The 13,173-nt window shown below is 40.7% G+C and overlaps 1 protein-coding gene across 4 annotated transcripts in view; it reads right to left on the bottom strand.

Annotated features, from left to right (window-relative positions):
* sash1a (SAM and SH3 domain containing 1a) overlaps positions 1-13,173 on the bottom strand; it is a 158,364-nt gene that overhangs the window by 63,535 nt on the left and 81,656 nt on the right. Inside the window, exon 1 of one of the 4 annotated variants that reach the window (XM_079354018.1) lies at positions 5,617-6,062. The exons of the other annotated variants lie outside the window; for them this stretch is intronic. The gene's annotated coding sequence lies outside the window, so the exon portion shown is untranslated. Of the gene's footprint in view, positions 1-5,616; positions 6,063-13,173 lie in introns of those variants that run through there. 4 annotated transcript variants of the gene reach the window in all.

The raw sequence follows: 13,173 nt of genomic DNA, 5'->3' as shown, positions 1-13,173 counted from the left end.
ACTAATTGCTACTAGTAGTCTTCTTCTATACCACATGGCTATATTTGCAGAGTATGTTTTTGGGGCAAGGATACATGTGATTGAAAAATAGCTACTATGGTAGCTTCTTGAAATGAATAACAGATGTAAAAATTCCAATTACCCTGCCATCCAAATATGATAACATCTGAATCAAAATGACAAACATACTTTAGAAGAAGGTTTGAAAACTAAGGAATAACATAAGGCCCTCTGCCTTCTGTTTTGTAATATTAGACAGTGTAGGTGTGTGGGACTGTGCATGTGTGTATGTCGGAGGTCTCGTACATGTTATCATACTGGCGGTGATGTGATTTGTGACTCCTACGTGATCGACCAAGGGGGCGGAGGTGGGGTTTGCGGAGGGTAAAGGACTTCTTAGGCTGTTCACAGTGAGTGTGAGAAAGTCCTGATGCAGAGTGCTCACTGCAGCTGATATGACTCCTCTGGGGCTTACCCTCTACTGAGGTCATCCCCTCACTCTCCAACACTCGTACATCACTGCTGACATCACCAACACTTCTTGCCAAGCCGTTTCCATGGGCAACACAAATAAGAAAAAGCATACGTGTGGACGCCTTATGTTATGAGTGATCATCAAAATGTAGACTGTAAGTGTAAGAGACACGCAATATCATTCCCAACTTTAACCATCCATAAAAAAATTAAATACATATAAATACATGTATAAACTGTATTTTCAGCCATAAAACTGCCTGTGTGCTGTGTTTGATTTACAACAAAAGACATTCATAATTAAACCCAAAACATGAAATGAATAAAAATGGAAATGTAGGCTGACAGTAAAGCAGATTAACCTCCAAGGTGCTAATCACTGTGTTTGATGTGTGACTGTGTGTTGATATGTTACAGTACATACGTACGCCTACAGCCTTTCTTTTTCCTGTCCCCCTGCTGTGCCTGTCAATGCTTGGTATCCAGGGAAGAGGGGCAGCAGTGCCAGCAGTAATCAGAGCTCTTTGTTTACACACACACACACACACACACACACACACACACACACACACACACACACACACACACACACACACACACACACACACACACACACACACACACACACACACACACACACACACACACACACACACACACACACACACACACACACACACACACACACACACACACACACACAGTAGAGTTATAATTCTGATTTTTACTGTAATCCTCTCATACCATGTAGTGTTTAACCTGTGCCACACTCAAAACTGGGTTTTGCAGGGGATTAATGCAGAAACCATAGCTGGCTGGTTGACTTGTCACAAAACACTGAATTGTAAACCACAGTCTGGTGTAATGGGGGGTTGGGGGCTGGAGGGCGATCCTGAAGAGCGCAATGATCTGTCATTACTGGATGTGTTATTACATGACCACAACTGATTTTGCATTAAGCAAAAATCATCAACAACTTGTTTTGTTTGGTTAGGATTTACCACACTGCAGGACATCATGAATAAAAAATACAAAGTAACGTACACATATCTTTAAGAAATATTTCAAATTGTATAAAATATCCTTTGCAACAGAAATAAAAACAATGGTTTCCATCCCATCCAAACAAAACAGCAGATATGGCAGTGACAACACTATTGAAGGTGCCATTTGCACGCCCACACACGCCACACATTGCTTAGCAAAAAATAACACCATCCGCTTATTGTCGTCTGGAAAACTGAATTCAAGAACAAATTTGTCAGAAAACAGTTCACTGCCTAGAGAGGAGAGTCAAAGTTTACCTCTTTTTTTATACATATACTGTACTGTCATGTCTTGCCTTGATTCCAAGAGTCATCATTTCTATGCAGTCCAGTTAAAGTAGAGGATTATTTTGACGGTTGTCTTTGGTTTGCCATCTGGGTGAAGCTGAATGTCTGTGTCCATCAGCTTGTTCTGACATATGAAATGTTTTGGATTGTTTATGTGCAGCTGGACCTCAAATATGTCTTAGCTTTGTCTAACAAGGGACTGACTCTCTGTAATGGGAACCAACTGTAGTCTACTGATTACGAGCCAAGAGGCAGAAATCACACGAAAACTGGTTGGACCTTCAGAGAGGATGTTAATGGTACTGCAGAACATAACAGCTGACAACAAAGACCTCTCAAGTCTTTTACATGTCCATGATATTGTTTCTGCACATATGATGGAGCACATGTCACATTTCACAGAGTGAATGCCATAAGTATTTTTTTTTACATAAGCACTGATCAGAGCCTTTCTCTTTTGTGCTGCCATCTGTCTATGTTCACTGCATGGACTGACAACTTGACAACTTTTCAATTCAAGGCAATGGAGATGTGTGCGTCTGTCTGAGGCACTCGCATGTGTGCTGAGGTAAGACCAGAGACATAAAAAGAGTGGGTCAGGGATCAAAACCAGAGACAGAAAGCTTAAGGTGCTGCTCTCATCTCAGAAAGAAGAGGAGACGAAGAACAAAAGTGAGAAGAAAGGAGGACGATGAGAGGAAGTAAAATCCAGATAGTTTAAGCTTACATAGTCAGAAGCAGACACGGGTTATATTTATATATATTAAGACTTCATATAAGAAAGTGTTGTTGCAAAGAAAAGTCACTTCTCTCTTCTGCAGCAATGCAAATGTATCCAAACACTGTTGTTTGATACTAGATTCACTTCTTTGTTACCTAGACACCTTTTGGAAATAAAGAAAAATAACTCACACGTGTCATTACTATTTGTATTGTCATTTTGTTTAAACAAGCCTTCAAATATGACAAGTGATCTAAAAAGTTTTTGTCAGAAAGGTGTGGAAAAATCTGGCATTTTGGGTCAGTCACAACAACCTGAATAAGCACCTGTGAAATATCTGAAGGAGTCACAAACACCACAGTATGTTGCAATGCAAACTCATTAATGTGTCTGAATGCCCACAAAAACATCCATATGCTTAACCCAACTTTAACTATTTACTTATACTTTACATTTTCATGCATGATGCACTTTTGGAGTTACATCTTACAAACTGTTTATTGTAAAAGTCTGACTGACCTTTCCATTCATACATTCCTTTTGTCCCTCTGTGGTGCTTTTGTTCTATATCTACTGACTGTGTTGTTTCTCATTGCTTTGACATCACTGCTGAGTGAATGTTCTTACACAGACAAAACAAACTAGAGCTTTGTTACTAAGATGAACACATTTCACACTTCTGCAGTCAGCGTTTGTTAGCATGCACACTTGCTGAACAGTCCAGTGCCAAATGACACCATCTCATTGGCTACAGAACTCGATCTGCCCAGTGACATACTGATGTAATGTAAGACATGCTATACTGACAGGGCTGATGTCAGACCAGTAAGAAGACTACTTTAGTACTGGGGTGACCTTGTTTGAAATGGGGCAACTCTCTGGATGCATCACTTTTATTACTCTATGAAATGTTTTATATCGGAAAACATGCAAATAAAATAAACCCCTATGAAAATATATACAGTAATATGTCAGACATTTACAGAAGAAGTGACAGCTGACGTTGATGTCAAGTCACAATGAGACTGTAAACCAACTGGTTGACCAATGCGGTTGTGACCTCATACACACTCACGCCACCTACATTCATAACATCATCACTGCTCTCTCATAAATCAAACCGACATTCAAGCTTTTAATAGTGGAAATAAACTGAAAAGTAGCCGTATAGCCACAGAAAAGCTCCACTGATAGAGAGAGACAGCTGAAAAACACATGCACATATGGCAGAAAATGCAAAGTATAATAATACTTGGGAGGCCGAGAAGGAAATAAATACTGGTGTTTAATCACTGTCCAATCACTGTCACCAAAGCAAACTCAAACATGTTGCACAAAAACCGCAGGGGCAGATGTGAGAGAGACTTTTACCCTTTTATATAGAAGCATCCATGCTGCAATGCTAATGATGTCAACATACACACACACACACACACACACACACACACACACACACACACACACCTGTTACCATGGTGCTTGGTACTGCCCTGGTACAGATAAACATGCACAGAAGTCGTTGCCCAGCTCTGAGAGAACATTGCAACAGCCGCTGGCATCTGCAGTTTCATCTGGCAGAGATAATGAAAAAGCATAGAGAAGTGAGTCCGAGTTAGCCGAGTGATTCTCTTTAAAGTAGAGCTTTTCATTACGGGCTCGACTTCAGGGAGTCTCATCGGAGTCCGGCCACGGGCTGACACTCTCTGATGAGCTGAGAGCGGGAAGAGCAAAGAGACTGACAGAGAACAGGAGTGGCTTTGACAGCACGAGCCTTGAGCAGAAATTCCAATTGAAAAGTTGACACGCTTAGGCCAAAGCATGAAGAATTCTCTCTTTCTGAGTTTAGTTGATAACAATGTTTGCTTCACTGCAAAATTTGTACATCCAATATACTTATACTTAAACAGGTCTTAGTCTGTTCAAGGGCGTGGCTGCTTCCCATCTGTGTGTGTGTGTGTGTGTGTGCTGTACTTTTGTTTCCTCTCGTACATCTGGCTTACAATGACTTTGTAAGGTTTGGGTTTCCTGCATTAAGGGAAGTCTATCAATGTGAACTCTGGACTCCGCTAACTCCCCTTCCTTATATTTCTCCCCCCCCCCCTCTCTCTCTACCTCCCCACAAAACATGCCTCCTTCCTCCCTCCATCCGCTCCCTTGTTTCTTGTCAGCTGGTGGGGAGATCCAGATGTGGAGGGGGACTTGGACAGGAAAGGGAGAGAAAAAGGGGAAAAAAAGTAAGAAAGGGAAAAAGAAGGAGAGAGAGAGAGAGAGAGAGAGAGAGAGAGAGAGAGAGAGAGAGAGAGAAATACACATCTCCCTGGTGACAGACTTCATTGTCCAAGACCTTTTGGACAATCCTTGCACATACACACAAACAATCCTGTGCACCAAACAATAGAGTCCCTCTAGACGACAGGGCCTGATTGTGTATGTGTGTATTTGTGTCTCTGCGTGTGTGTTCATCTGGCGACAAAGCAAATCAATGAACAACCTCTTGTAGGAGATTTGGCGTAGATATTTCTCCAGCTTATTTACTTGGGGGGTCTTGGCCAGACCTGAGGCTATTGTTCTCGACAATCGATAAGAACCTGAGCAAGTGATGACTCAAGGTAAGGCAGCAAGAGGGTCAGCGTTCGTTCCCCTTCTTCTCTTTCTCTCGGTCTACTGTATATTACCACATTTATAAGAATACGAGAGCAATGGTTTTGTTTGACACTCAGGCATCAAATGGAAGAGGGCAGACAGGCAATGGAAGAGAATGACTTCAGCACAATGGCAAACACATGTACATGAAACACACCCACACACAGCATGGAGCCATGTGTATAAAGTTAATAGAGTGAGTCAGCAAAAAGCGAGTCAGTCGGTCAGGAACAAGAGGAGAGTTGGAAACTTTCTCACAACCAGTGTTACAACTTTTCTGTAGTCTACAAAAGATTTTCCGAGCTCTTGTAACAGCCGGGCAAATTCAGTCATTTAAAAAAACTCCATATTTACAAGAGTAAGGAACTAAAATGAAGAACAACCAAATGACTGAGACAATTCTTCCCTCCTGACAAAAGCCCATAAAACCAAGTTTGTACTCACCGAGACGCAGCTCAAAACGTTCCCCAAGTCAGTCTTTTCCAGCAGCGCTAACACACACTAACTCTTTGAGAATGGGAGCAACAAGTAGTGTACAGTGGAGAACAATGCATGTCCGCCTGAGCGTAAGCAGCGGAGACACAGAGAGGGCCAGTCATCGGGCTGCTGCTCACATGGGACGAGGAGGGGAGAGGAGGGGAAGGAAAGGAATCAAGAGGAGAGGAGGGAGGGTGAGCGAGAGGAGAGGCTACAGTAATGAGGGAGGGATTTTATCCTTCGCTCAACACGTCTCGCTCTTTTTCTCACATCTTTCAGCACACACAATGACACATTTCAGGCTGGTTTCAAAACTCACTTTACTTATCTAATTTCTTGACTCTTTTGTTCGTGCATCTCTTTTTCATCTCTATTACATATCAATCCAAAGTAGTATAAATGTTTAAAGCTACACATAAAAGACACAAGATAAAATGTAAAAAAAAAAAAAAACACACACAAGATAAGACAAATCATTCAACTAGATAAAATACACCAAGGGGGAAAAATGAGGCATACGCAAAACGGAGATGTTTAGTCACTTACACAAAGTGACCCAGCTGGTTGCAAGAGGCAGCACAATCTCCTATTGACTCATTTGCCTGCAACAGACTTACATGCAATCATAGCAACAGAGCAGAAAATTACAGGCCTACTCAGGTTTTGGATCCCTCTCTGATGTCACCCGTTTTTTTTCCTGCATTTTCGCTCAAAGGCCCTAATTCACGAGTGGCCCAGATACCACACTGAACCGGGGTAAAAAAAAAAGGAAGAAAAACAAGAAAAGAGTCAGAGAGAAAGAGTAACCTGATACAGCTAAAAGCAACAATTATTTGAATGAGTCACTCAGCAGTGAGGTTTTAGTTTTTTTTTTGGGATGTTTATTCAGGAGAAGAAGACGAAGAAGAAGAGAAGGGGAAAAGCATCCCATTTTGGAACTCTGCTCCTACTGAGGACTCCCTGAGGTCATGGGAGAGGAGGAGAAAGGAGAAATGAGTGGGGGAAAAGCAAAAGAAGCACGAGAGGGGAATGGAGGGGCAAGTAAGTACGGACATATGCTTGGAGAGGAAACCTCTTCTACCCTCCAGGATATAGCTTCGGGAGTACGTCTTGCTGACAGAACCTAAAAGCATTGGGCACAGCACTGTGCCAGACCCGTGGGTGACTGTGAGCAGACACTGACAAACTGTGGCAAATAGGAAACAGATCATTGACATAACACAGGACAGAAACCATGAGAAACTCAACATGATGTGCGGCCTCAGTTTGAACTTTAGTACACTTTGGCATGACTTGATTTTGGGTTTCTTCTAGTTTCCAATAAAGCTTGAGACTGTTGTAGATGACAAAACATAAAGACAAGATGCTTACGTTTATGGCCATATTTAGGGGTCTTTTTTTCTCATATTAATGGAAAAACTTCTCTTTGCTGCAATTGTGGCTTACAAATTGCATGAAAAACAGAAACAAACATAGATTACCTAGGCCTTCATAGGAATAAGGAGAGTAGCATTTTGTCAGGTACTGTAGGTAGCAAAACCAGGTTGAAATCAAACACTCAATCTGCTGCATCAAACAATGAAGCCAAGTCTGTATACATGATTACAAAATGATTTGATCTGAATGTAACCATAGCCCTTTTAAAAGCACAACGGAGAATAATAGGCACTGCTAAGGGTAACACATGCCTGATTAGAAAACAGCCTCGCACCAATGACAAAACACCTTGATGCAAATGCTGAAGTTCTGATTAAACCTATTTGCATGACACAAGAAATAACAAGATCATTTTATATGCACAACTAAACAGAGTCAATACTGATTACAGTTGGTACCAAAATGCCAATATCTGTAGGTGATACCAGGAGAGAATATACACTATTGACATCCCATACACACTGGAATATATTAAGCATGTAGATGTACCAATCAGGTGAATGATCATGTGAAGTCATCTTACAACAATATCTGTGACGAATTTAACTGGTATCATTATGAAACTTGGTAATGGCAAATACTTAAGTCTTGGTATCAGATTCTATATTGGTAAAATAAGTGGTATGATGTGGTATACATCTGTAGCTGAACATATCTCAGCTGTAAGATGCTATAAGGGCGCTGTGTAGCAGTGTTGAGGATGTATACGGTACTTGCAGTATATCGAGAGGCTTCTCAAACAATCTTTGTCGTATAGCATAAACAGTGATTTCAGTCCGGTGACCCTCAGCCTTAACTAAACCCTCTTGTATTAACTAAAGAGTTGACCTGCATCCTGTTTAGATCTGCCGTCACAACATTTAGAGAAGGAAGTATCGAAAGAAATGTTTATCTAAACACACAGTGACGGAGTGACAAAAAAAAAAAAAAATCGCCTAAAGGGACACTCAAGGATGTGCCGTGTGGCCAAAATATACAAACAGGCAGTATACGGGTGTGTATACACACACTGATGAGGGAAAGGCAGAAAAAATGTGGTCAACATTCTTTGCTCAAGTGGATGGGGAGGACATATCCTGTGTCTGAAGATGAATCTGTTTTATGTGTGTGAGCCACTGAGTGAAGAAATCTCTGATTCTCTCTAATATACCATATGGTCAGATCTGTCAGTTGTAATTATGTTTGACTTTTCAAATTAGAACAGCTATTTACTGCTGTATTTATTGCTATTCGTGAAACCCTCAAGCATTTACACATTATCATATATAAACAGGAGTCAATTAAATGTCATTGAACCCAGACGTACTAAAAGGCTACGAAGAGTGTTGGCAGCCTGTTCTCAGCCCAACTACCACAGCTTGGACATTCGCCCAAGGCAGAAAATATGACACTAAATGCAAAAAATAAAGTCCACCCAAGATACAGATCATTGATAATTGATGGTTCAAACAAACAAGTCTTTAGCTGGTACACCAGGGCTCAATTTCCTGTGACCTCAGGACTAAAAACCCAAACCATGACCTTTCCCCTAAACCAAGCACAATGTTTTGGTGTCTCCTTTCAGTGTCTACACCTTGACGAACTGGAAGTGTTCACAAAATAACTCAAATGTTAATTAATATTCAACATGAAAAAAGTCAAACAAAATAAAATGTCTCTCAGAAACCTTCATTTGAAAGTCTTACTGGATATTGAAGACTTATTTCTGCTAATTTGTCTCCACTTTACAAAGAAAAAGTCTCCCTTAAAGTTGTATAGTGATTGTTGCTAACCTGACCAGAGAACACTGGAAATTCAATCTGGCTCTTAATGAGTAAATATGTTTAAGACATCACTTAAAGCATTAGGTCACAGACAAAGATGCCAACTTTATACTTTACACTTTATAAAAAGTCGGCTATATTTTCTGCCAATACTTAAAGAGGCAGACACATACATGGCTTTGAAATGTTTATCAAAGCCATGTATGTAGTGTAGTGATTTCTATATGGCACAGTCATTCTTTGTCATTCTACTGATTACTAAAGGCCAATAATGCCACTGAATAGGTTTATCCTGCATGCATGATTCCAACACCCTCGTCAATAGTTCAAATAGTTACCAAGACAGCTACAGTATACTTGATATAACTATGGTCACTCCAAAATTGCATTGTGACTCATAGTACTTACTGTCTCTGTAGGAAGCTCTCCTGGATATCTTGTCAGTTAAAACAGCAACTATACCTCACTACATCGTTGCTTTGTTACATTGTGTAATTTCGCTTTTACATAGCAAATTATATCACATGTGACTCTTTGTGTTATTGGTCTGCTATACAACTCTCTTGTTCTCTATTTATACACAAATAAATACACACACACACACACACACACACACACACACACACACACACACACACACACACACACACACACACACACACACACACACACACACACACACACACACACACACACACACACACACACACACACACACACACAGAAAGAAAAAAAACTCATCAAAAGCCTCAGAATCAATTAGCAGAATGTAAATAGGTCATTCAATTACTTTTAGTGCTGAGCACCGTCCTTGTTCCTCCTGAGGCAAACAATCAAGCCGGAGACACAAATTAACACCGAACAAGAGTACTTGTCTAAAGTCTGATCACACGCTCACCACAGACTGGAGCACCAGTGAGTGTGCGTGTATGAGAGTGTGGGTGAATGTGCTGCCAACATTACTTTTGGATGTGTCCAAAAACGTCTGTTCTCTCTTTTTTCCTTTTTTTTTTTTTTTTTTTTGTGTGGTGAAGGACACATGTTATTTGTGACACAAATTATGCATATGCATCATTGTACTGCATCTTCCCCGATCACAAGTCAATTTTTAATAAATCTCACCCTCTCAGAGTAAGATGACAGGCCAGCCAGCCTATTTAGTGACCACAGATTCTTTCAGAAAACTGATAAAAGCCATCCTCAACCATACACATAGGACGAGTCTCCCTTCGCCATCTGCTAGCTGAGAGAGTGTAATGACTCTGAACACAGAGAAAAGGAGAAAAATAGAGAGAGGACATGGGAAGCTTCAGAGCTTTTCAGAAACAAAAAAGGGAGAGAATATCATACAAAATTCTTTCTAAATGCCTTCGCACACGCACACCTGCCAGAGTTTGTTCATAAATGCATCAAAGGATTTTTTTTGACAGCTAAACCGTGCCTGACAAAATTCAAAAGCATTCATGAATTTTAAGCAAGTGTTGGCTAAGGAACTTAGCAGCAGCATCACATTTAAAGCAATTTATATGCAAATGTGTAACAAGTGGCAGCACACAGAGGGACTGGAGAAGAATTAGTGCTCGCTCATTGACTTAACTGACCTGCTACACTAATATGGACTCCCATTAATGAGCAGCCTCCACATACATAAACCCCTCATGAATAGGAAAAGAGCAAACAAAACACTTAATGACATTGTTTTTGTTATATTTCATTTTTTTGCCTGCTTGGTCTAAGAGGTGATCTCATTGACCCCATGAAAGATTTTAAGCATTATACCACTAGATGGCAGTGCACATCTGGTATTACCTAAACACACACACACGCAAACACACACATACTTACCACACTGGTTGGCATGCCAGAATGGGGAGTGAACGTGATGAAAGACCACAGTAGAAAGCAGACAACCAGACTCAACCGCAGAACACGTAGGCTTGAGGGTTAGACACAAACAGTCCAAGGCTTTTTCCCTCTCACACTCTATCACTACACACACCACAAGGATAAAGTTTACATCTCCAAAGCCTGAGCCGACGTGCATGTGACCATAAAAAAGCAGAGGTTATTTTTTGCCCATCAAGGCCAGTAGATCAGGCTGGCGGTGGCTCTTCTTCTTGAGTGGCATCAGATAGCTTGGCTATAAAATGAAATGAACAACCACTCTGCTTTCCATATTGGTATCAGCGCTGCAGGCAGTGTGGGGGCTGCTTGTGTGTTGATGAAGAGAGACAGGCGAGCTGGAGGAAGCAGAACTCCATTAGATTAAGCCTGGAGGGTCGAGGAGCCAAAGCGCCGTGGGCACACAACGTCAAGTGGTACAAAACTTTTCTGTCACGCAGAAGAGGTTTGAATCATTTCTCGAGAAAGGTTATGAGTCGCTTTTGGGGAGTGCAAAGCCAACTTGTATTGGAGAGATTTAATCATTACATCATTGCTTTTCCCTTATTTGTATTACATCACACAGGATGAAAATACTAGATTTCTTTGATAAAAGCACTATTAGCTGCATTTTGCTAATGCTAATACTGTGTTAAAAGGTTTGAGTAACCTTCTCTTTTTAGAAACAATGAGCTAGCTTAAATATTTGCTTGCAGTTAAAGGCTTACTTGTTGGTCTGTAAAAAAACATAAAAAATCTTAAATTTCCTCAAAACCTTTTAATTTAATTTAATTTAATTCAGGACACCAAAACCATGAATTCCAGACTACTAAGTGTACTGAGGGTTAGCATGGATGTACTTGGTATCTGTTCATAACTCTTCCTTTGGATCAATTGGAATTTCAAGTTTTGTTTTTTTTTTGCTATTCAGCCTTGGTCTTTCAGTGACAAACCTTTTTTTTTATGAGAAGTTTTGAATTCACCCTTGGCAATTTTACCTGTTTCAACCCATAAAACAGGGGATTCAAGGGCACTCTCTTTCACAGTAAATCACAGGAATCTTTCAGTCATGTGTACGCTACGCTATAAATCTTCATTGCAGTCATCCTCTTTCTTTTCTTTTGTCTCACTCTACCTCACAGCTCAAATCACAGGTCTGGGGCCAACCAGCAGAACCAGAAGCAGCAGAAATTCACTAGGAGAGCTGATGATTGGCTGTGATTACAGTCTGCATCCTCTTCTCCCCCGGACCATCTCCTCTGGGCTCATCTGGCCTGGCCTGGCAGAGTTAATGCTCTCCACACTGTAGAGTCATTAACTAGTGAGAGAGAGCCAGAGCGAGGAAAGGCTCACTTGGGGGAGGCACTGACACGTTTCCTTCACCTTGACATTGCCTGGAGGTTACAACTTTCATTTTGAGGTAAAATACAGCTCTGGGAGGTGAGAGTCATGTGAATCAAGGGGGCTTCTGATACATAAAGGGTCTCTCTGTGTGAGGTAGTTTTATTCCCCGGGCACTTGATGCTCCGTGCGATCTGAACTGTTGGAATGTGTGTCGATGAAAGACGTCTGGGAGTATCTGTGTGTGTGAAAAACGAAGAGAGAGGCTGCGAATCTATGTGGATTCATGAGTCAATATGTGCACATGAGTGAGTGTGGTCAGTTTCCAAAAAAAAGTGTAAAATGGTGTGAGTATCAGCAGCTAAAACACACATTCGTCTTAGCCTTACCCCTTGTCCTTACATGGCTGATTGTTGTTTATTTGAGCATTCAAACATGTTCGATGTAGCTGTGCACCACAGTCTGTCCTCACATCATCAATGAACGCTGACTGCCAGCTGAATACTGGCCCTCCAGGATTGTGCAGGCTTTTTCTATGATCGTGAAAGCTTTTTCTATGATTGATGCTGCAAAAATTGATTGTTTTTTTTTTGCGATGCAAGTTGTGATGATTTACAGATTTTTATCTTGCATGCAACACACTAATCCTCGACTGTTAGCAACTGGAACAAACACTCTTATAAAAAAGCTATCCATATTGGCTGCCTGTTGCTTGTTGTATAAATTTTCTTTTGTAAAATTCCTGTGTGAAAATGCCCAATAAAATGCATCATTTCATCAAATCCAAATAGATGAGTTATGATAAAAAATCTCCACGTTCAGTGTGAACCAATAAAAAAAATAAGCTGTTGATGGAGCTGTAAACATTGGTTGTAAACATGTTTATTCCTGCTTTTAAACAGGGATATATTAGACCAAATGGCCTCAGGTGGACATAAGGAGAACTTGCATTTTTTTCCACTTCTGCATTGGCTTTATTATTTAACATTACATGGTAATATTGTCATGGAGTATGAAAGCTTCATGTAAGATAATGATATGGAATTCTATATATGTCAGGTATCAGAGTCAGCTGGGAGTGATTTGCTAGTCACTTGTAGCC

The sequence above is a fragment of the Symphodus melops genome, assembly GCF_947650265.1.
Source record: "Symphodus melops genome assembly, chromosome: 1".
NCBI classification, from domain to species: domain Eukaryota; kingdom Metazoa; phylum Chordata; class Actinopteri; order Labriformes; family Labridae; genus Symphodus; species Symphodus melops.
This window is presented reverse-complemented; position numbering and strand designations above follow the sequence as displayed.